The following is a 23,627-nucleotide window of genomic DNA, read 5'->3' on the forward strand; positions in this document are numbered from 1 at the left end:
CTGCTGTCATGAGGTGCTCCCTTGCCTCACCTGCCAATGGTGTCTTATTTGCTCTCTGAACTGCTCTATAAATATGTATTTTTCATGAGAGAAAAATGGTAATCATGTCCCATCGGAAAACACACAGGTGCCACCCTGTGCCAAGTTGTTCTGCAGCAGAGAGGAAAGTGGAAAGTAACACAGAGACTTTTGATGATGTTTTTGAGATGGAACATACAGAGTTGCTTAAGGCAGTCCCTCAACTTCCGCTGGTAAAGAGTTAGTAGCGTTTTGAATCTCATAGGGTTCCTCTGCTATCAAAAATTAAAAGTAAAGCCGAGCTGAAATTTCTCAAAAAACAGTTTTCTGGGGTTTGGAAACTGGGATTTTTCTTTTTCTTAAACCTCTTAGCAAAAGAAGGTCACTTTCCAGAATTGTTTCTGAATACTATCCACCATATTTGGGTTGCAGATGGTCCCACTCCCCACAGCATGGTATCCCAGAAGGAAAATAGGTGTAGGTTGTGGTCCGGGATACAAAACGGTAGCCAAGCTGCAAAAACACTTTGCACTGCCAGCAAGGCCAAGCATGCAATAGAGGAAAACAGTACCTTAAGGGGGGAAAGAAGTATGGAAATACTACCAAATTAAGATATAAACTGCAAGTTGGGTTGGGTTGCTTTTGTGTGACAAAAGGTGGTCATACATTATGCATGCTTGTTTGTTATGGGTTGAATCTTAGGAACCACAAGTGAAGTTCCATTACAAGAGTGGAACTTTCCATCCTTCCCCACTGTACCTCTAGAAAGTCATTCCCGGGGACTGTAGGACTGTGAAGGAGGTGGATATGGGTGCCACAGCTGTAGGGAGCTGGCCAAAAATAAAGGGCATCATGCTTTGGTGAATGAAAATACCTTTCACGTGCACAAGGTATTCATTGGATCCAATCCAATGTGAGATCCTCCAGCATGCGTATTAATATCTAAAAAGACGCTTAGCATCTAAAAAGACATCTGAATATGGTTCTGAAACTTCAGCTGGTTCAGAATTTGGCAGCCAGGTTGCTTACAAGGGCAAGACGCTTTGAGCATATGACCCCAATCCTGGTCTGGCTGCACTGGCTGCCAGTTGTTTCTGGGCCCAATTCAAAGTGCTGCTTTTGACCAGTGAAGCCTCAAATGGCCCAGAACCACAAGGTTTTGGAGTTCTGAACTATTCAAACTTGCATCCAAACATTCCCAATATTTTGGAGGCTCTCTGCTCCATGTTATTTTCCCCCATTTTGTATACTGTGTGGAGCAGGGAATATTTTGTTACATCTTCACTCTGTATACGAAAACAATATTCCACCATCCAGTCCTCAAAAGGCCCAGGTGGCAATACATAGCAGTAGGTACAGAAGGAGGGACAGAGTCACATCCACTTTCAGGCTCATTGTGGCATGCCAGAGCAAGAGAGGAGGAGGCAGCAGTGGCAGCGAATACAAGGTTTCCCCTTGTATTCTGGTCATCAGCCAGCCTGCCCTCCCTGCTTGGAGGGTGGAATTGGCTGGTTGCCATGATGGGGCCAAGCAGGGATTTTTTTGTCCTCCTCTGTGACTGGCCTGCAGGAGGGGATTTCATTTCCACCTGCTCCATACTGTAGAACATTCTATGCAAACCTTCCTAGTGTCCCTATTTTTCAGGGACAGTCCAGGTTTTTCAGAAGCCATCCCAGTTTCTGATTTGATCCTGGAATGTCCCTCTTTTCCATAGGATGTCCCTATTTTCATTGGAGAATTGTTGGAGAGTATGTTCTATGGCTTTTTAGATGTGTTTGTGGGATAGGCGTTATTGGTTTGGTTTTGTTTCAATATGTATTTTTTATTCTCATTTTGCATTTTTTTTGTTGCAGACTGTCCTGGGATTTTATATATATATACCCCCTATACCCATACCCCCTATACCCACAGGTCTCAGGGCAGTTCACAGAATAAAATCAGAATATAAAACCACAAAATATATAATCAAAATAAAAACAACAACAACCCAATAAGCCCCCCCTACACACACACACATTTTTAAAGGGCATAGGAAGTCAATCAAATCAACCAAAAGCCTGGTTAAAATGGAAGGTTTTTGAGTGGCAACTAAATGTAAAGGTATGTAATGAAGGCACCAAGCGAACTTTGCTGGGGAGAGCATTCCACAGTTGGGGAGCCACTGCAGGAAAGACCCGTTCTTGTGCTGCCACCCTCCAAAGCTCTCGAGGAGGAGGCACACAAAGAAGGGTCTCAGAAGATGATCTCAGGGCAGTGGCGGAGGAACGGGGGTGCGGAGGTATTCCGGTGCGGTGGTCCCCCAGACATGCGCCGCGCACCCCCCACGTGCCGGGCGTCAAGGCCCCACAGGTGGAGTGTCACGCCTTGCGGGTGGCGTGCCACGCCCCGGGAATGCGCACCACACCCTCTGGAAGGGTGCCAGCCATGCCCCTGCCTGCTCACTGCCCCCGGTAGCAGAGCATGCAGCTTCGCCACTGTCTCAGGGTTCGTGTAGGATCATATGGAAAGATGCAGTCCTTGAGGTATTGCGATCCTGAGCCATTTAAGGCTTTATGGGTCAAAACCAGCACTCTGAACTTTATACATAATAATCGATTAGCCCATGAGTAGTTAGAGATGCTGCCAGGCGGATTCGGTGTTGAGGGGCTCCTGGCAGCAGCTGTGTGCACACATAGCAAAGGAGAAGTGCTGGGAGTTGCTTGAAGCAGCCAAACGTCCCAGCCTGGCCCTGTATAATACATAACAACAAATGAATGGAAAGTGGGGGGGGGGGGAATCCATTCATTCCAAATTCCCCTCTGACCTCAGTAACACATAAGGCTTGTTCACAAGTTACGCTAGATGCAGGTAGAAGCAGTCCCTACACATACACAAGTGTCCGTGTAACTGAGTGGGACAAGGAGGCGGAGGAGGCATTTCAGGGGTTGAAAGCCTGTTTCCAGAGAGCGCCGATCTTGCAACATCCTGATCCCTCTCGACCTTTTGTGGTAGAGACTGACGCCTCCAGCACGGCTCTCGGTGCCGTCTTGTCCCAGCAGCGCAGACCTGATGCGCCGCTGTTACCCTGCGCCTTCTATTCCCGCCAGCACCTTCCGGCGGAGCGTAACTATACCGTGTGGGAGCGGGAACTACTGGCCATCAAAGTGGCCTTTGAGGTCTGGCGCCACCATCTTGAGGGGGCACGACACCCAGTGGAGGTGAGAACTGACCACCGGAACCTGGAGAACCTCCAGACCACCCACAAGCTGAACCAAAGGCAGATCCGGTGGCCGTTGTTCTTTTCCCTGTTCCAGTTCCGGATCTGCTACATCCCTAGCTTCCAAAACCAGAAGGCGGATGCCCTGTCCTGGAAACCTAAAGACAGCACAGACACGGTACAGCAAGCAGTACCAACCACGATCCTACCACCGGCTGCATTCCTGGCCACTCAGGAGGCTAAGCCACTGCAGGCTCGGGTGCGGGAACAGCAGCGGGTCGACGCTTGGGCCCAGGAACGACTTCAGGAACTGGCCAAAGGGTCGTGCCCCCAGTTTCCGGGGCTGGTCTTGCATCAGGGCCTTCTGCTGCACCACAGTCGCCTGTACATTCCGCCAGGGCCACTGCAGGCTGAGGTTCTCCGGATGACCCATGATGCCCCAGCAGCGGGCACTTTGGGCGGTATCGGACCACCCATTTGGTAAGCTGCGAGTTTTGGTGGCCCCGACTGAAGGCTGACGTGGCTCGCTACATCGCTGGTTGTGACGTCTGCTGGCGGGCAAGGGCCCTACTGGGCGACCCCCCCGGCCTACTTCAGCCGTTGCCAGTCCCACCACTTCCTTGGCACACGGTTTCGCTGGACTTTGTAGTGGACTTACCCCCGTCTCGTGGCTGTACCTGCCTCCTAGTTTTCTCCGACCATTTCACTAAGATGGTGCACTGTGCCCCCTGCCCATCCGTACTCTCAGCTAAGGAAACTGCTCAGCTATACCTTCAGCATGTCTTCCGCCTGCATGGCCTACCTGAGCGTGTGGTGTCCGACCGGGACGTCCAGTTCACATCCTGTTTCTGGTGAGCATTGCACGAGACCCTCGGGACAGAGGTCTGTCTATCATCCGCCTACCACCCACAGACCGATGGCCAGATGGAACAGGCGAACGCAGTGCTGGAGCAGTATCTCCGGTGTTACTGCAGTTACCAGCAGGATGACTGGGTCGACCACCTGGCATTGGCAGAGTTCGCCTACAACAACGCGGTCAACGCATCCACCCAGCAGACCCCGTTCCAGGCCAGTTACGGTTATCATCCGCAGCTGTTCCCGGATGTGCTGCCGGCATCCGCGGTCCCTGCAGTGACGGAGTGGCTCCAGTCCCAGCAACAGCTATTGATGGAGCAACTGCGCCATGCCAAGGAGGTGTACAAGGCCCAGGCCGACCGCCACCGCCAGGTGGGGCCGGAAATCCACGTCGGTGACCTGGTATGGCTCTCCACTCGCCACCTCCACCCCTCTCGACCTTTGCGGAAGCTGGACGCCCGTTTGACTGGCCCGTTTCCCATTATGGACCAGGTATCACCTGTGGCATTCTGTCTCCGGTTGCCCGCAACCCTGAAGGTTCACCCGGTATTCCACAGGTCCCTTCTGAGTCCGGTGGCCCCGCCCGACGAGTTCCACCCGAACCGTTCACGACCGCAGCCAGTTTTGGTTCAGGGGGAGACTGAGTACGAGGTGGAGCGCATTCTGGACTCCCGATACCGCAGGGGAAAGCTGCAGTATCTCATAGACTGGAAGGGGTATGGACCTGAGGACCGTTCCTGGGAACCAGCAGCAAATATCCACGTGCCTGCCTGCCTCCGAGATTTCCATGCGGCGTACCCCAGCAAGCCGGGTCCAGACCCTTGATTGAGGGGGGGGCTGGGAGGGGGGATGGTGTGATGGCCTGGGAATCTGATTCAGAGGCTGAACCGCAGCCTGCACAGGAGTCCCCGCCTCCAGGGCTGGCTGAATTGGGGCAGGCACCAGGTGAATCCATTCTAGCTCCGGAGGTGGTTGAGGACTCAGTGCCTACAGGTGAGTCTCCCCCTGTGTCCAGTAACCCTTCAGCCTCTCCTGAACTGCAGAGGCTCAGGGCAGAGAGGCGGAGGGAACTGGTTTCTCCCAGGAGGAGTGCTCGTCTTAAGGCCAGAAGAGGCGGGTCTCCTGGGGGCCGGGGCCGCCCCTGGCCTCAGAGAAGATAAAGGCCAGTCAGCCCGGTCCCAGGTTGCGGGAGCAACATCGTTGAAGAGCTGTTTCGGCCAGCACCCAGTCCGGTTCCCCCAGAGTTCCTGTCCTTGCCCGGCTCCTCGCTGTGGACCCCGCTTCGCCCATGGAGGACTGTCTGCTGACCCTCGACTCAGGTCCTGGACCTTGCCCCACGGTAACCTCCCCCCTGGACCAACACATTCTTCTTCTTCTTCTTCTTCTTCTTCTTCTTCTTCTTCTTCTTCTTCTTCTTCTTCTTCTTCTTCTTCTTTGCCATGGTTCAGCAAGGCTCACGAGCCAGATCAGGCCCAACCAGATCAGGCTCCACACTGGGAGCCAGTGTGGTGTAGTGGTTAAGAGCGGTAGTCTTGTAATCTGGTGAACCGGGTTCGCGTCTCCGCTCCTCCAAATGCAGCTGCTGGGTGACCTTGGGCTAGTCACACTTCTTGGAAGTCTCTCAGCCCCACTCACCTCACAGAGTGTTTGTTGTGGGGGAGGAAGGGAAAGGAGAATGTTAGCCGCTTTGAGACTCCTTCGGGTAGTGATAAAGCGGGATATCAAATCCAAACTACTCCTCCTCCTCCAATTGCCTTCTAGATGCGGCCTGTGGATTGTCCGGGAATCTAGGCAGCCAGCATAGCGCACGTGCTCAATGGTTTTTGCAACTCAGCCAGGCTTGGGGGTCAAAAATGAGGTGGGCGGCTGCTCAAGACAAGTCCTTTCTCCGTTCGCCGCACATGCACAGCAATCTCTTCCGGGCTGAGGGGTGGGGAAGAGGGAAAAGGAGCCACAGTTTGGATGTCCACCATGGAGCTGCAGGCGACTGACCTCAGGAAGGGCAGCTGCAGCGGCAGGGGCTCGGAGGCACCTCAGGAGTGATGCCCGCCTGCAGCAGCGGCACTCCCCGCTATAGGAAGCGGGGAGTGCCTGGGCAGCTGCACTCCAAAGCAGTTCTGCGCTCTGCTGGGGAGGCCGCTCATTAGCTACACGGTGCAAGCCATGGAAAGGTAAATAGCAGCCACTGTCTCATCTTCCCTCACACGGGGAAAATAAAGTTTTTGCTTGAGCGGCGCTGGCCTGACTTAGCATGGCCAACAGCTTTTCCCTTCACCCACACATGCGCACACACTCTCCAGGGCTGACAGGAATGGCGTGCTTACCTCGGCCCCCCACCCCACCTTACGAGAGAAATAATAACTGTCAATGTGTAAAACGCAAAGGAAGCAGCATGGATGTATGAGGGAAGCCCCCCCCCCCAAAAAAAAATCACATTTGGGCAACATTGAGGTTAGCTCCAATAAGGGTTTTTGCCAAAAATCCGGGTCATAATCATGGCAACATATAGTCTATTCCCCCCCCCCCAAGGTCTGATGGACAGTGGACCGGCCCTCTGCTGAAAAAGCTTGCTGACCCCTGTTCTACGCTCTATAACCAACTCTGAAGAAAATGGGGGGCACTTAGCTAAAAACCAATCAACTACCTCTAACAGGCTTTTGGAATAAAGCAGTCTCCTCAGCAGATTAATTCTGGATCCGCTTAAAAGCATGGATCCAGGCAGGGCCACAGCAGGCGGCTGGGCAGCTCTTCTTTTGCTTCCTTCTGTGTGCCAGCTGGGCACTGTGCCAACATGCAGGGAGAGATGCGCCTGCTGCTGCCAGCTGGAGCAGTCTTGTACCCTCTTTCTCTGAGACTTTTCTTGGGGCTCCAGATTCCCACCTGGCTAGTTGCTGGTTTTTGCTGTTTGCTTTTGAAAAGGGACATCTACTATTTGCAGGTTTTTGTCTCAGCTGAGTTTCATTTCATTCCTCTTGCCAAAGGACATTTTCATCTCTAGTTCCCTGCTCCAGTTCCCATCAAATATGGCCAAAATTTCAGTGGGGTGTGCCCAACTTGGTGCTCAGCCGAGAGGCATAGCATGGGAAGGTTGGGGGGGGGCATCGCCCCAGGCACAATGTTGAGAAGGGATGCAGGGCACCGTGGGCTGCTGCATCCTTCTCAGGTGCCCTCCAGCAGCTGAGAAGGACACAACAGACACGCGCTGGCTCCACCCCTGGTTCCGCCTCCTAGTTGTGACTTGTTGTTGTTGTTGTTGTTTAGTCGTTTAGTCGTGTCCGACTCTTCGTGACCCCATGGACCAGAGCACGCCAGGCACCTCTGTCCTCCACTACCTCCCGCAGTTTGGTCAAACTCATGCTGGTAACCTCGAAAACACTATCCAACCATCTCGTCCTCTGTCCTTCTCCTTGTGCCCTCCATCTTTCCCAGCATCAGTGTCTTCTCCAGGGAGTCTTCTCTTCTCCTGAGGTGGCCAAAGTACTGGAGCCTCAGCTTCACGATCTGTCCTTCCAGTGAGCACTCAGGGCTGATTTCCTTAAGAATGGATGCGTTTGATCTTCTTGCAGTCCATGGGACTCTCAAGAGCACCATAATTCAAAAGCATCAATTCTTCAGCGATCAGCCTTCTTTATGGCTGATCTTTAAGTTGTGACTTGCTTGTGGGCAACTTGGCCTCATTGTGTAGAGGGAGTCAGAATTTTCAGTTCCTTGCTCATTCTAATTTTTTTAATGTTTTAATGTTTTTTTTTACTAATAATTATATTGTTTTATATTATTTTGTAAACCATTTTGAGGTTCTTGTTGTTTTATATATATTTTATTACTAAATAAAATAAACCAACTATAAAGAGCATACAGAAATGCTGTTACAACAGGCTGAAAGCAGCATAAGATTGAACATCATCACTGAACCTGTTTCAAAACATTTCAAAAAATACCCCTTTCCTAATAAACCAGTTAGGCTGGTTTATATGGACTCTTTTGTAAGATGTTAGCCTAATCATAGTTACTAGGGACCAACTTTTCTCAATCCATTCAGATATAGTAGGTAAACGTTAAGGTAAAGGACCCCCTGGACAGTTAAGTCCAGTCAAAGGCGACTATGGGGTTGTGACGCTCATCTCGCTTTCAGGCCGAGGGAGCCAGCGTTTCTCTGCAGAAAGCTTTTCCAGCTCATGTGGCCAGCAGGACTAAACCGCTTCTGGTGCAATGGAACATTGTGACGGAAACCAGAACACACAGAAATGCTGTTTACCTTCCCGCCACAGTGGTACTATTTATCTACTTGCACTGGCATGCTTTCAAACTGCCAGGTTGGTAGGAGCTGGGACAGAGCGACGGGAGCTCTATATCAAAGCATTGTATACAAGGTTGTGAGGGATGAGTATGGTTGCTCACGAGTAAACAGCCAGGACTCTGACCTGCCTTTTTATAGGTTTTATTTGGTGCAAACTATGTACAGTGCAGACATCCAAAGTTCATGTCTCCCTCAGTCGCTAGCAGATTCTGAGAGTGGGCTTTTCCTGACCCCCCCCCCCCAGCATAAGAACCTCGACACGCCCAGTCTCCACCTCTTTTCCTTATGCTTGACTGCCTTGCCAAAACTAGGCGATGGAAGTTGCATCTCTGTTTCCCTATCAGCCTCCCTGGGATCGGTGCTAGGGCGCGCAGATAAGTCTGTGAGCCTTTGCCTCCCCTTCCTCCACCTTTCTTCTGTTTTGCCTGAGGCTTCGCTAGCACCAGTCTCTGATGAAGTGTTACTGCTGATCAAAGTAGGAGACTCTCTGTATGTTCCTGCACTTCTCTCCCCCCCCTTGAAGGCAGTCCCCTAACATCCACCCCCCCTCAAAACCCCCCTCTCCTTTGGTGGGTTTTGGAGCTACCTCTCCTTCACCAGCCCACGAGGAGTGGGAGGGAAGTCGAGGAAAGAATCGCCATCCCCTTCTGTGTCCTCAAAGATGACTTCCCAACCCCCCCCCCCCCACAACTCCGTCCGCTTTGGATTGCTCTTGGGGTGTTCCGCCTCATCAGAGCTCTCAGCGACTTCATCCGCTACCCCCCTCTTCCCTCTCTGAGGGTGGGAACCCCTCAAAGTCCCACTCATCCTCTGTGGGTCCAAAAACTTCTCCAAGAAACCTCCCCAGGGGTTTGGGCTTGTCGGGGCAGAGAGTGTGGAACTCCTCCACTAGAAACTCCTCTGTAACACACCCCTCTGGAACCCAAGCATTTTCCGAACTGGGCTTCCCCTCCCAAGCAACTAGATATTCCAGTTGATATCCATTCCACCTGGAGTCATAGAATGATAGAATCATAGAATCATAGAGTTGGAATAGACCACAAGGGCCATCGAGTCCAACCCCCTGCCAAGCAGGAAACACCATCAGAGCACTCCTGACATATGGTTGTCAAGCCTCTGCTTAAAGACCTCCAAAGAAGGAGACTCCACCACACTCCTTGGCAGCAAATTCCACTGTCGAACAGCTCTGACTGTCAGGAAGTTCTTCCTAATGTTTAGGTGGAATCTTCTTTCTTGTAGTTTGGATCCATTGCTCCGTGACCGCTTCTCTGGAGCAGCAGAAAAAAGCCTTTCTCCCTCCTCTATATGACATCCTTTTATATATTTGAACATGGCTATCATATCACCCCTTAACCTCCTCTTCTCCAGGCTAAACATGCCCAGCCCCCTTAGCCGTTCCTCATAAGGCATCGTTTCCAGGCCTTTGACCATTTTGGTTGCCCTCCTCTGGACATGTTCCAGTTTGTCAGTGTCCTTCTTGAACTGTGGTGCCCAGAACTGGACACAGTACTCCAGGTGAGGTCTGACCAGAGCAGAATACAGTGGCACTATTACTTCCCTTGATCTAGATGCTATACTCCTATTGATGCAGCCCAGAATTGCATTGGCTTTTTTAGCTGCCGCGTCACACTGTTGGCTCATGTCAAGTTTGTGGTCAACCAAGACTCCTAGATCCTTTTCACATGTACTGCTCTCAAGCCAGGTGTCCCCCATCTTGTATTTGTGCCTCTCATTTTTTTTGCCCAAATGCAATATTTTACATTTCTCCCTGTTAAAGTTCATCTTGTTTGTTTTGGCCCAGTTCTCTAATCTGTCAAGGTCGTTTTGAAGTGTGATCCTGTCCTCTGGGGTGTTAGCCCCCCCCCCCCCCAGTTTGGTGTCATCTGCAAATTTGATCAGGATGCCCTTGAGTCCATCATCCAAGTCGTTGATAAAGATGTTGAATTAGACCGGGCCCAAGACAGAACCCTATGGCACCCCACTAGTCACTCTTCTCCAGGATGAAGAGGAACCATTGATGAGCACCCTTTGGGTTCGGTCAGTCAGCCAGTTACAAATCCACTGAGTGGTAGCATAGTTTACCAGCTTCTTTACAAGGATATCATGGGGCACCTTGTTGAATGCCTTGCTGAAATCAAGGTAGGCTACATCCACTGCGTTCCCTTAATCTACCAGGCTTGTAATTCTGTCAAAAAACGAGATCAGGTTAGTCTGACATGACTGTATTTTTCGCTCTATAAGACGCACCAGACCACAAGACGCACCTAGTTTTTGGAGGAGGAAAACAAAAAAAAATAATATTCTGAATCTCAGAAGCCAGAATGGCAAGAGGGATCGCTGCGCAGCGAAAGCAGCAATCCCTCTTGCTGTTCTGGCTTCTGGGATAGCTGCACAGCCTGCATTCGCTCCATAAGACGCACACACATTTCCCCTTACTTTTTAGGAGGGAAAAAGTGAGTCTTATAGAGCAAAAAATACGGTATTTTTCAGAAATCCATGCTGACTATTGGTGATCACAGCATTCCTTTCTAGGTACTCACAGACTGTTTGCTTAATGATCTGCTCCAGAATCTTCCCTGGTATTGATGTCAGACTGACTGGGCGATAATTATTTGGGTCCTCTCTTTTCCCCTTTTTGAAAATAGGGACAACATTTGCCCTCGTCCAGTCTGCCGGGACTTCGCCTGTTCTCCAGGAATTCTCAAAGATGACTGCCAGTGGTTCTTAGATCACCTCTGCCAGTTCTTTTAATACTCTTGGATGCAGTTTGTCTGGCCCTGGAGACTTGAATACATCTAAACTAGCCAAGTATTCTTGTACTATCTCCTTAGTTATTCTGGGCTGTGTTTCCTCTGCTGAATCATTTGCTCCAAATTCTTCAGGTCGGGCATTGTTTTCTTTATCGGAAAAGACTGAGGCAAAGAAGGCATTGAGGAGTTCAGCCCTTTCGGTGTCCCCTGTTTGCATTTCACCATCTTCTCCTCTGAGTGACCCCACTGTTTCTTTGTTCTTCCTTTTGCTACGGACATACCCATAAAAGCCTTTTTTGTTGCTTTTAACCCCTCTAGCAAGCCTGAGTTCATTCTGTGCTTTAGCTTTTCTGACTTTGTGTCTACATGTTCTGGCTATTTGTTTGAATTCCTCTTTGGTGGTTTCCCCCCTTTTCCATTTTTTGTACACATCCTTTTTTAATCTTAACTCAGTTAAAAGTTCTTTAGATAGCCACCCTGGCTTCTTTAGGCACCTTCCATGTGTCCGTCTCATTGGTATTGCCTGAAGTTGTGCTTTTACTATCTCCCTCTTAACAAACTCTCAGCCATCATGAACTCCCTTTCCTTTTAGTATTACTGTCCATGGGATCTTACCCAGCACTTCCCTAAGTTTTATGAAGTCGGCTTTCTTAAAGTCAAGAAATTGAGTCCTAGTATGCTTGGCTGCTCCTTTCCGCTGTATAGTAAACTTCAGAAGACCATGATCACTCGCGCCTAATGATCCTTCCACTTCTACCCCACTAACCAGGTCATCAACATTGGTTAGGACCAGATCTAAAATGGCTGTTCCTCTTGTTGCTTCTCCCACTTTCTGGACAATGAAGTTGTCTGCAAGGCCAGTGAGGAATCTGTTTGACCTTATGCTCTTGACTGAGTTTGACATCCAACAAATATCCGGGTAATTGAAGTATTGAATCTTGCTTATTTCCCATGCTTTGCGCATTAGTGTACAGACATTGAAGTCCATTAATCATTCCCCCGTGTCTCTTATTTAAGGATTTTTTCCTCCCACCACTAGGTCTGCATGCTGTTTGCTCCATTTGGTCTATGACTATGACATTTGGATGATCATCTTGATCAATTGATAGACCCCTACCTTCAGGAGCACTGTCTCCCTCCCCCACATTAGTCAGTTTAAAGCCCTCCTGATGAGGTTGTTCACTTCCACTATTTTTCAGCTGTTCACTTCCACTATTTTTCCCTCTCTCCCTGGGCCACGTCGTTCAACTGGGAGGACAGATGAGATGACAATTTGTGCATTTAATTGCTTCAATTTCCTGCCCAGAGCCTCGTAATCTCTTTTGATCTTCTGGAGGCTATTGCTTGCAGTGTCATTGGTTCCCACAGTGGGTTTTATGATTCCTTGCAGTTGTTCAGTTACATCTTGGATCTTAGCCCCGGGGAGACCCCACACCTCCCGAGACATCATGTCAGGCCCACAGATCACTGCTTCTGTTCCCCTCAGTAGGGAATCCCCTATCACCACTACACGCCTCCTCTTAGGTTTGGTCGGGGTTCTTCCGTGAGCTGTCCGTTCCAAGGTCGCCTGCACATTCCCTGAGGACTGACTTTGCTGCTCGTCTTCATATACCTGGTCGACTGTAATGAGGGAGAGATCCTCAAATGGAGTCTGTTCTTCGTCTTCCATGCTAGGGGAGAGGACCTCAAAGTGATTGTGTATTTCTAAACAATCAGAGCGAACCCTGGGCCTCCTACTTCTTTGAGTCACGTTTCTCCATATATCTGGCACCTGTGTTGGTGAACTAGCCTTCTTCTCAGGGGTGTCCCCTATCTCCTCCTTGGTGGAGACGGTGTTCTCTGTTGCTTCCAAGAAGAGCTCCAGCTCTCTAATTCTTTGGAGCTTTGCTACACGTTCCTCCAGTTGCTAGACTTTGTCTTCTAAGAGGGCAATCAACATACAATTGCTGCAGGTAAAGCTGCCTGCAACCTTTGGCAAGATGGCAAACATTGCGCAGGAACCGCAGGCGACTGCAGCTGTTCCCTCACCCTCCATCTTGAAAACGTGTCGTTTGGGGTGGTTACAGTGGTCCTCCATCTTAAAAAGTGTGAAGACAGGAAAAATAACCCCCCCAAAAAAACCTAGGTCTCCCCCAACAAACGTTTGAGACTAGCTCCCCTAAATGTAAAAGATGGATCAAACTGTGCGCGCCGCCGCCCTGCAAGCTCTGATAAGCTCCTCCCACAGCTAATCACCTGACTCAACAGAAACCCTGGCCCCTCTGACCTTTGCACAGGGAGAGCAGCTAATCAGCCACAAAGAAACACGCACACAAGAAAACCCTTTTGCTCCTCCTTCAGCTGCTGCTCTGCTCCTCCCACAGCTAATCATCTGACTCAACAGATGATCATCTGACTCAACAGAAACAGAAACCCTGGCCCCTCTGACCTTTGCACAGGGAGAGCAGCTAATCAGCCACAAAGAAACACACACACAAGAAAACCCTTTTGCTCCTCCTTCAGCTGCTGCCCTGCAAGCTCTGAGATAGTGCATCAGCTCTCACGTTCTGTTCTCCACGTACTGGATCCTAAAGTTAAAGTTGGCAAAAAACTCCGTCCAGCATATTTGCCTCTGACAAAGCATGTGCACTGTCCGCCAATACTATTAGCCTGAACAGATTAGCCTGAACAGATTTTCAGAATATTTCTATTTGAAGAACAATTCCAAAGAATGTGTATATAATCTGATTTACTTAATCCACATCTCCAACATTTATCTGATCTTAATTACTTTGATGGGGGGTTTTTTTAACAATCAAGCAGTGTATACATTTAAATACATACATGTACATAAATGTTCTGGCTGCAACAGGCACTAAGGTGGGGGGGGCATCTTTGGAGGTTTCTGGACCCTCAAATACACTTTTCCCTTGCAAAAATATGTGCAAGTGCTCTTCAACTCAGCCTTTGTGCTTCAGAGAGCCCAGGTTTCTGTGGGTGTCAGTAAGAGATGGCATGTGTTTCTAATTCCATTCCTTTCTGGTCTCAGTGGCACACTGTAATAGGTCTGCACCATCCTGTTCCATGCTAATCCAATTACATCTTATCCCATTGTACATGATTTACCTGCATGTTGTGCAATCGTTTTATGTAAAATACATATTTTTCAGTGCATCAGCAGTAAATTTCAGATTTTGCACTAATGTATTATGAAAAATACATATTTTGTGACTAAACATCAGGAAGAACTTTCTGACAGTAAGAGCTGTTTGACTGTGGAATGGACTCCCTTTGAAGGGAGATTCCTTAGAAGACCACGGACTCTCTTTCCTTGGAGGGTTTTAAGCAGAGGTTGGCTGGCCATCTGTCACAGATGTTTTAGTTGTGATTCCTGCATGGAATGGTTTGGACTAGATGACCCTTGGGGTCCCTTCCAACTCCACAGGTCTGTGACTCTATGACTGGTGTCAGCCAACACTATTGTTCTGTGACAGGAAACGGAAATGAGAATGCTCTTATTCCAAATGTTCATGAACAAGCCACAGAGCAAATCATATTCACTGAATGTGGCAAATGTTTTTGCATTAACCATTATGCTGAAGAAAGTGACAAGACACCGGGGGGGGGGGATGTTAACAGAAGACAAGAGAAATGTCACTGATTTTATTACTTCTGCTAGAAAATGGGGGGGGGGGAGTCCAGCTGTCTCTCTTATCTAGTCTTTGACAAGAGTGAATTGCTTATGCAAAAGAAGTGAAAATGCTGAACTTCAGAGCCTTGTTCACCCTCCTGATTATTCATCAAATCACACTTGTAGCAACATTTGCAGTCCTGTCCAAAGACAATGAAAAATACAAACAACAATAACGCCTCCCTCACAAAATCTCACCAAGAGAAGTTGGGAATAGTTTGATGTTTAAGACCACGTTTCATGAAAAAATAAGAATTAGATGAAAATGAGAGAGGACTCATGTATTAACCCTGATCATCCTATAGTACCTTCAGGTTCAGAGGCCTTATGGGTTGCTGTCTTTAGGTGAGTTTCAAGGAAGCACCTGATTGTCTGCTATTGTATGTTGGACTCAATGACCCATTGCCCTCATCTAGCAGGACTCTTGTTACAGTTTTATGCTGCCTAAAAGCTACCCATCAAAATTTGTCTGGAAGGCAAATCCCTGTGGATTTGAAGCACCTTTTCCATCCGCATTATGTCCATAGCCATGCCATTACAGTGGTACCTCTGGTTGTGAACGGGATCTGTTCCGGAGCCCCACTCGCAACATGAGCAGAAAGCAACCCGCGTCTGCGCATGCACGGGTCGCGACTTGTCGCTTCTGCATGTGACATCATTTTGAGCATCTGCGCATACTCAAGCGGCGAAACCCAGAAGTAACCCTTTCCGGTACTTCCGGGTCGCCGTGGGACACAACCTGAAAAGACGTAACCTGAACCGAACGTAACAAGAGGTATGACTGTATCTAACAACAGGGACAGTGGGATGGTGGATGGAGAAAGCTGTAGCTCTCCAAACCAAGTGAACAACACAAGCACGCTGACACCAAACTCTACACACATTAAACATAATAGAAACACCGCCACCCAATCCCACCCTTATCCATCTTCCCTCTCTCCACCCCCCTTTCTCTTTTCTCTCCTTTTTTTATTTTTATTTTTATTTTCTTCTCCCCCTAATGCCTCAACAAATGAAACGGATTTGTAAAAATGTTACATGGGGAAAAATATATATGAGGCACTACACTTCTGTAAAACAAGAAAATCCTTAATAAAATATTAAAAAAAAAACAAAAAACAAAAACAAAAAAAAACAAAAAAACAAACCAAGATGCTCCATCTCACCTTCGAGTTGTGCAGACAGAGGGCAGGGACAAGATGCACAGCAAAGCACCAAGGTTATAAATTCCCCAACTACCTCAGGTCCAAGAAAGGTATTTAAGAAATCAACTTCTTTTAGATGTGAACCTTTATGGTGACACTAAACCAGTCATACCTTGATTGTCAAATGCCCTGGAACTCATCCGTTTTGACTCCCGAACACCACAAACCTGGAAGTGATTGTTCCAGTTTGCAAACGTTCTTTTGGAACCCAAACGTCTGACAGGGCATCCGCGGCTTCTGATTGGCTGCAGAAGCTTCCTGCAGCCAATCAGAAGCTGCAATTTGGTTTTCGAACATTTTGGAAGTCGAACGGATTTCTGAAATGGATTCCGTTTGACTTGCAAGGTACGACTGTATTTGCAATAATCCAAGCAGCACATAGTAGATGCAGTCTCCTACAGCAGGCTGGTTGAGATTCCCAATGCAACCAACTGTACCTTCACTTCCGGCCAGTGACCTCTCTGCCGTGCTTTTTCACTGCCCAACTCAAACAACAACAGGCTTGGAAGTGCCTTCTCGGTAGTGGCGCCTGTCCTGGGGAACACACTCCCATCAGATGTCAAGGAAATAAGCAACTATCCTACTTTTAAAAGACATCTGAAGGCAGCCCTGTTTAGGGAAGTTTTAAATGTTTAATGCTGTATTGTGTTTTTAATATTTGATTGGGAGCCGCCCAGAGTGGCTGGTGAAACCCAGCCAGATGGGTGGGGTATAAATAATAAATTATTATTATTAATATTATTGTTGTTGTTGTTGTTGTGTCACATTCCCAAGATGGGAGAGAGCTTCCAGACAATTAAGGACCATTCCACTTCTTTGGTTACATCCCTGGTCACTCACTGAGTTTTCAGGACAGGACCCATGCACACTAATCAAGGGAGCCAAACTTTTGACAACAATCAATATTAAATTGCAAATAAGCATTGTATTTCAAGATCTGGAGCTGACAATGGAAGAGGTGGTTCCCATAGATTTTTTTTAAATCCAAAACTGTACCAGCTGCTTCTGAGCATCAGAAGGTTGGTTGGAGCAGGGCTTGTGGCCCTTCAGATGTTGCTGGACTCCAGCCCCCACAAGCCCAAGCCAGCATGGCCCATGGTGAGTGGGAAGCCAACAACAACTGGAGGGCCACAGGTTCCTCACCCCAACATAGACAAAATTGTTCTCCAAACCAGGGAACTAGCAGTTTGGGCAGCTCTACTAGTCCTCTCCCTCTCATATCTTTCTAACTAGCACCAGCACCTTCAGTCATTTCTCTGTTAACACTCTTGCCCTATGGGTTGAGATGTCTACCATCTCCTAAAGGCATTCACCCCGAGACAAGCACGTAAAGCACAGGAAGACATGAGGGAAAACTTTCTGACAGTAAGAGCTGTGGAATTGGCCACCATGAAAGGTGCTGGACCCATCCCATCATTGGAGGTTTTTAAACAGAGGTAAGATGGCCATCTGTCAGTGATTCTTAATTGTGATTCCTGCATTGCAGGGGGTTGAATTAGATGACCCCTGAGGTCCCTTCCAGCACTACAAATGTATGATTCTGTATTACGTATGGGCATATATTTTTCATTGCTGGTTTTCCAGCCACAGGCAAACAGTCCCATTCCATTCCCTCCAGAAGGTAATTGCTCTGACAATATGCAAACCCTTCCTTTCAGTTATCATTTACAAGACAAATACATATATTATTTAAACATAGAACAGAAAGGATCATCAAATTCTTATGCTATTAATAAAGCTAATTCCACTGCTTAAAATATAAAGAAATCTGAACAGTGAAGAAAAAGGTCTCAGATTCAGCATGTGTGCTTTTTAAGGTTTCCAAAGTTTAGTCAATAAATAAGATGTGCTGGATGAAATCAAAACCGCCCCCTGCCCCCCGCCAACACAGCATTCTGGTTAAGACACCATGGCTAATCAGGTAACAAGCAGGGCATGAATCACCAATGTGTGATGCCCAGGGATAGCATGGAGGTTCTGTTAAGTTGCATGGAGGTTCTGTTAAGTTGCTGTGGATTTATAGCCATATTACTTCTCCTGCATGAAATAGACAAACCTGACTTTAAAACCCCTGAATTTAGCAGCCACCACGATGTTAATATTACTTATCAGATTCCACCATTTTCGACACTGGTACAAAGCAGGGATGACCAGTTTCCCACCAGGCCACCCTCCCACCACTGCAATATCCTCTTTCTGAAGGCTCTACCCTTCACAGTCTCCTGGAGCGTCTCTACCTGGTTAGAAGATGCCCTTGAAATCTATTCGCGACTCTTTCTTGTCTTACAGCCAGAGTGCTGCAGCTCTTAGAGTGTTGGAATAGGTCCTGTGAGACCTGGGTTCCAATCCCCACTGAGTCACGAAGCTCACTGGGTGGCCTCGGGCCAGTCATTGCCTCTCCACCTAACCTACCTCACAGGATCAATGAGGAGGGGGAGAACCATAGACACCATCTTGAGCTCCTTGGAGAAGGCCCTAAACAGATAAATAATGATGGAGGCTAGAGAGGGGTGTGTGAGCTAGCCCACTGTACAAAGGTTGTTCCCACCCCCTTTTGCCTCTGGCCCCAGACACCACTAGAATGAGGCCCTCAGATAATGCTCATGAGAGAAAGTAACCTCTTTGGCCTAAAAAGGTCATAGTGCTAGATCTTGGGCAGTGGTGGAGTTAGCTGCATGGCGCCTGGAGCGGCAGCCATGCCCTGCACCCGGGGAGGGCGGTGCAAGCTGAGTGGGGGGTGGTGCGATCCACCGTGCGGAGCAGTGGTGGCTTGGCAATCCGTCGTGTGCGATGGCAGGGCAATCCACCACATTTAACGGCGGTGGTGGGGCAATCCACTGCGCACGGGGGTGGTGGGGCAAGCCCCCCATGTTGTGCCTTTTTGTCACCCCCCCAAGGGATGACACCCAGAGGGAGCCGCCCCCACCCCCTTCCTACGCCCCTGAACTTGGGGCCACCCAGGAAAGCTGAATCCTGGAAGATTCAGGGCACTGCACATCATTAAACTATGGAACTCCCTCCCACTGGAGGGGGTGATGGCCACCAACTTGGGTGGCTTTCATAGTGGCTTAGAGGATTTGATGAAGGATACAGGTATCAATGGCTACTATACATAAAAGTCCTGTACACTCTCCAGTACTGAAGGCAGTATGTCTTTGTAGATCAGTTGCTGGTAATCACAAGTGGGGAGAGCATTGTTGCACTCAAGTCCTGTTTGCACTCAAGTCAGGCTCCCCAGGAGCATCTGAATAGCTACAATGAGAGCAGGATGGCTCTAAAAGAGGATCAGACCAATTAATGGAGGAGGAGCTGTGCTCTGACTCCACAGTTGGGGCAGCATGGCTTCTGAGTACCAGTTGTTGGAAATCGCAGGAGAGGAGAGGGGTCTTGCTCTCAAATCCTGCTTGGTGGATTCCCAGAGGCATCTGGTTGGCCACTATGCAAACAGGATGTGGACTAGAAGGGCCGTGGGCCTGATCCAGCAGGGCACCCTTTACAGTCTGCATGTTCTCTTATCAGCATTGCAAGTTACTGGAATCAGAAGGGACTTTTCATCACACATGAAAACAGACGTGAAATGAGGCAAGTAGTTGTAGACCATCCCAAGGCCTTTCTCCTTTCCATTAAATTGCTATAGAGACCCAACCCAAATCGCTCACACAAGAGCTTGCACAAGATCTGCTAACACTGCAAACAAGAAGTAAATGAAACAGCAAGACTGTAGACTGTAGAAAACAAGCAAAAAAACTATAGCTCTGAAACAACCCTGTTGCTGTAAAGGTCACTGATAATGCCATCCACTCATCTGGCCCAGATATCATCCCTCTTTGGTCTTTCACATTTCTTTATAGGCTCCAAATGTCCTGCTTGTTGTTTATGTAAGCCACACACCTCCGTGAGCTCCTGAGGGCATGTTTCTGCTCTGTTCTAGCTGGGATAGATGCCTCACATCACCATCTGCCTTCTGAACTTTCAAGAAGGTGTGTCTGGATGCTGAGAATCCAAAGCCTTGGGGGCTGATCTTGGAGCTGACGAACCCCCCTTTTCATCCTGAATCACATCAGCATCTTAATTGAATTATCCATTTGACATCCTTCAAGATCTGCCAGTGCAGAGTGAGAAAGGCACATCCCGTGGATGTAAAATAAACACATTGCAGAAAGTTTTGAATTGCATTCCATGTAAAGAATGATCCTCTGCATGTGCTGAGGGAATGAACTGCGTAGGCCATAAGCAAAAAATGGTTTGTGGACTGCTGTTCCTTGTATGTTGCGTTGGGACTTTTTTTTAGTGAGACAAGTATTTCATATTCACAAAAATCTCAACCAGCAAGTGGCAAACCACATTTTTAGAGCAGGGCAACTGCGCAACTTGTGACTCACACAGAAATAAATAATAATAATAATAATAATAATAATAATAATAATACTCTGTCCATCTGGCTGGGTTTCCCCAGCCACTCTGGGCAGCTTCCAACCGAATATTAAAAACAGTACAGCATCAAACATTAAAAACTTCCCTAAACAGGGCTGCCTTCAGTTGTCTTTTAAAAGTAGGATAGTTGTTTATTGCCTTGACATCTAATGGGAGGGTGTTCCACAGGGCAGGCGCCACTACCAAGAAGGCCCTCTGCCTGGTTCCCTGTAACCTCACTTCTCGCACTGAGGGAACCACCAGAAGACCCTTGGCGCTGGACCCAGTGTCCAGGCTGAATGATGGGGGTGGAGACACTCCTTCAGGTATACACGGCCGAGGCCGTTTAGGGCTTTAAAGGTCAGCACCAACACTTTGAATTGTGCTTGGAAGCGTACTGGGAGCCAATGAAGGTCTTTCAGAAAGCCAAATTCAGCTCATTACTGTAGCTCAACAAGTATACAAGAACCCTTTCATTGGTTTGTTAAGATTCTGATGGACCACCATATGTTGCTGGTGAGACACATTTGACTAGATTGGTGAGCAGTTTTACAGACCTGGGTGATGGTCACCACATAGAAAAAGATTGCTTTGATCTTACTAAGGCCTCATTCACACCTTACATTTAAAGTGCCATGATACAACTACAAACAATCATGGCTTCCCCCCAAAATTTTTGGATTGTTTGAGAGTCTCTTCACAGAGAATTTTTGGTGTTGTAGCTCTGTGAGGGGACTAGGAACCCCCTAACAACTCTCAGCACCCCTAACAAGCTCCAGCTCCCAGGATTCTTGCAAGGGAAGTGGAAGCCATGAATGTTTAAAGCGGCGAAAGCATGCCCTAAATGCATGGTGTGAATGCGTCCTGAGATGTGTGATGAAGTTATTCAGGAGGGCAACACCAACACAAAATTGTAACTGGGAGAAGGAAACAGTCTATAGCACTTACTGATGACAGAAGTCTGCCCAGGACCTTCTGTGTAGAGAAGAAATCTGTGAAAGAACAAAAGAGGGGAATGGATAAGGAAACAGCCCATTCACAGGATCAAACATTTCACACCAACATTTTAGGAAAGGGGAGTGTCTCTCTATAGTTCTCCAAGTCTCAGACCAGGGATATATGTGATAAACACAGAGGACCAGGCAGTGGTAAGCAGAGCTGGCCCACCTACATGGCAGGGGGAAGCACCTGTCACAGGCAGTGGAGGCGCAAGAGGCAGCACTCCTTCCAGCCACCACTTCCTCCACCACCACAACGCCCCTTTCACCAGTGAGAGGGAAGTGTTCTGGCATGCAGCATTGCCACCCGCCTTCCCTTGGGATTGAAAGATGAGCAGCAGGGCCAAGATTGGCAAGAAGGACTTTGTGGTCAAACTCCTTGTTTGATGCAGGAAATTCAGAGCTGGAACATGCACAGCTCAGCCTTGACTGGAAAACCTCCAGTGATAAAGAGGCCAGCAGTCCTCTGGGCCATGCAGTCCATTGCCGAACTATGCTTACCATAAACCCAAACCTCCCCTATGTAAATTAAGCCTGTTAGAGTGAGTCCTAACCTCTGGGACATCAACAGGGAACAAGCTGCTGCCCTCTTCTGTGTGACAGCCCTTCATGTATTAGTCATGTGCCCTCTAAGTTATCTCCTCACTAGTTCCTTCAACCATTCCTCAACAGACTTCTTTTTCAATATCACGGATCCTCAGTGTTGCCCTCCTTTGAACCCGTTGTTAAGCTTTCAATGAATCCTCACCAAGAACACATTTGCAAAGCCCACTGCTTTACTAAGAGGCAGGTGTGGCAAGGAATTATTAGAGGTTCAGGACCTTATGGCAGAATCCCAATGCATTATGGATTCCAGCTCCCATCAGCACTAGTGAGACTGGCCAACGGTCAGGGACAATAGGAGCTGCAGTCCAAAATCATGAGGCAGGTCACAGGTTTCCCCATCCCTGGATTACACAGTGACTAGACAGTTACAGAAGGATTGGCAAGTAATGCATATAATGTTGTGTATGCCTATGAATTATATTCTTGCTGACACTCAGGTCACTGCTGTAATGGCCCAAGTGTCCACTCCCATTTTAGTAATGTAGGCACAATGTATGTAACTAGAGCCATACGCAAAAGACCCCTCAAAAAATATTCACATGGTGGGTTCAGAAATTGGAGTGGGGCATTTCTCTGCATTCCTCCAGGGGGAGGAGAAATTATCCCACAGTTTCTGAGGGGGTGGGATTCACCATTAGCAACGGTACCAGGATTGTTTGGGTTGGGGGTGTTCCACAGCAGCAGCAGCAGCAACAACAACAACAACCGGAGGGCATTTCCTGTTCTCTGCAATGCCCCAGACCTGAGATCATTTTGGGATTCAGGGCATTGTGTGGACATGGGGTGAAGGCAATGGCTGTTGCCCCACACAAACATGATGGACAATATTCAGAGAAAATTCTGCAAATTGGCCTTCTTGTGGGGTGGGATGAGAAAAAAACCCTCATACATTTTTCCAGAAAAATGAGAACTTTAGATTCATGCACAAATCTGCATATATTGGTGTGCGTGTTTTTTAAAGCAATGTTCTCAGTTCTCTGTATGAATAAGACAACCTATTAGTCATCTACAATATGGTGCAATTGCCAAATGTTTCTGTTTTCCTGTACTAGCTGGGGTGGGGGGTGGGGAAGCAAGCAAAAAAGGAAAAGAAAGTGTAGAAATATTTCTTTTAAAGCTCTAGAGAAGAAAAAATGTACTATAGTTAGAAAAGGCACTGTTGACAGCTTAAACTTTTACTCCTTTTTCATAGCTAAGGGTATGTGTGATAATGACTAAGGTTCCCATCATAAGCCCATTTGCTAGAGAGTTTAAGTCAGAGAAACTTATGAATGGCGTGCTCAGGATTGCATTGTAAAAGGGTGACATGTTGGAGCAGGAATGAAGATGCAATGGGCCTCCAGACCTTTTTGGACTTCAACTCCCATGTGCCCCAAGCCAGAAAGGCCAGTGATCAGGGATGATAGGGGTTGAAGTCCAACAACAGTGCAAGGGTCACTTCTTTCCCATCCCTGTGATAGGAGCCTATAGAACTAAAAATGGTAAAGTGGGAGGTCAACATGATGCCCCTCCAGATGTTATTGATCTTCAGCTTCCATCAATCTTGGCCATGGGTCATGTTGTCCCACAATGTCCATAGTGTCCCATGTGGACTCCCTTGTTGTAGAGAATGCAGGCAG

At 48.1% G+C, this 23,627-nt stretch overlaps 1 protein-coding gene across 2 annotated transcripts in view; it reads right to left on the bottom strand.

Moving 5' to 3' along the window:
• LINGO1 (leucine rich repeat and Ig domain containing 1) overlaps positions 1 to 23,627 on the bottom strand; it is a 694,970-nt gene that overhangs the window by 388,156 nt on the left and 283,187 nt on the right. For both annotated transcript variants that reach the window (XM_077934575.1, XM_077934576.1), the window contains exon 2: positions 21,353 to 21,396. The gene's annotated coding sequence lies outside the window, so the exon portion shown is untranslated. The remainder of the gene's footprint in view (positions 1 to 21,352; positions 21,397 to 23,627) is intronic.

The sequence above is a fragment of the Podarcis muralis genome, chromosome 9 (genome assembly GCF_964188315.1).
Source record: "Podarcis muralis chromosome 9, rPodMur119.hap1.1, whole genome shotgun sequence".
Taxonomy (NCBI): Eukaryota; Metazoa; Chordata; class Lepidosauria; order Squamata; family Lacertidae; genus Podarcis; species Podarcis muralis.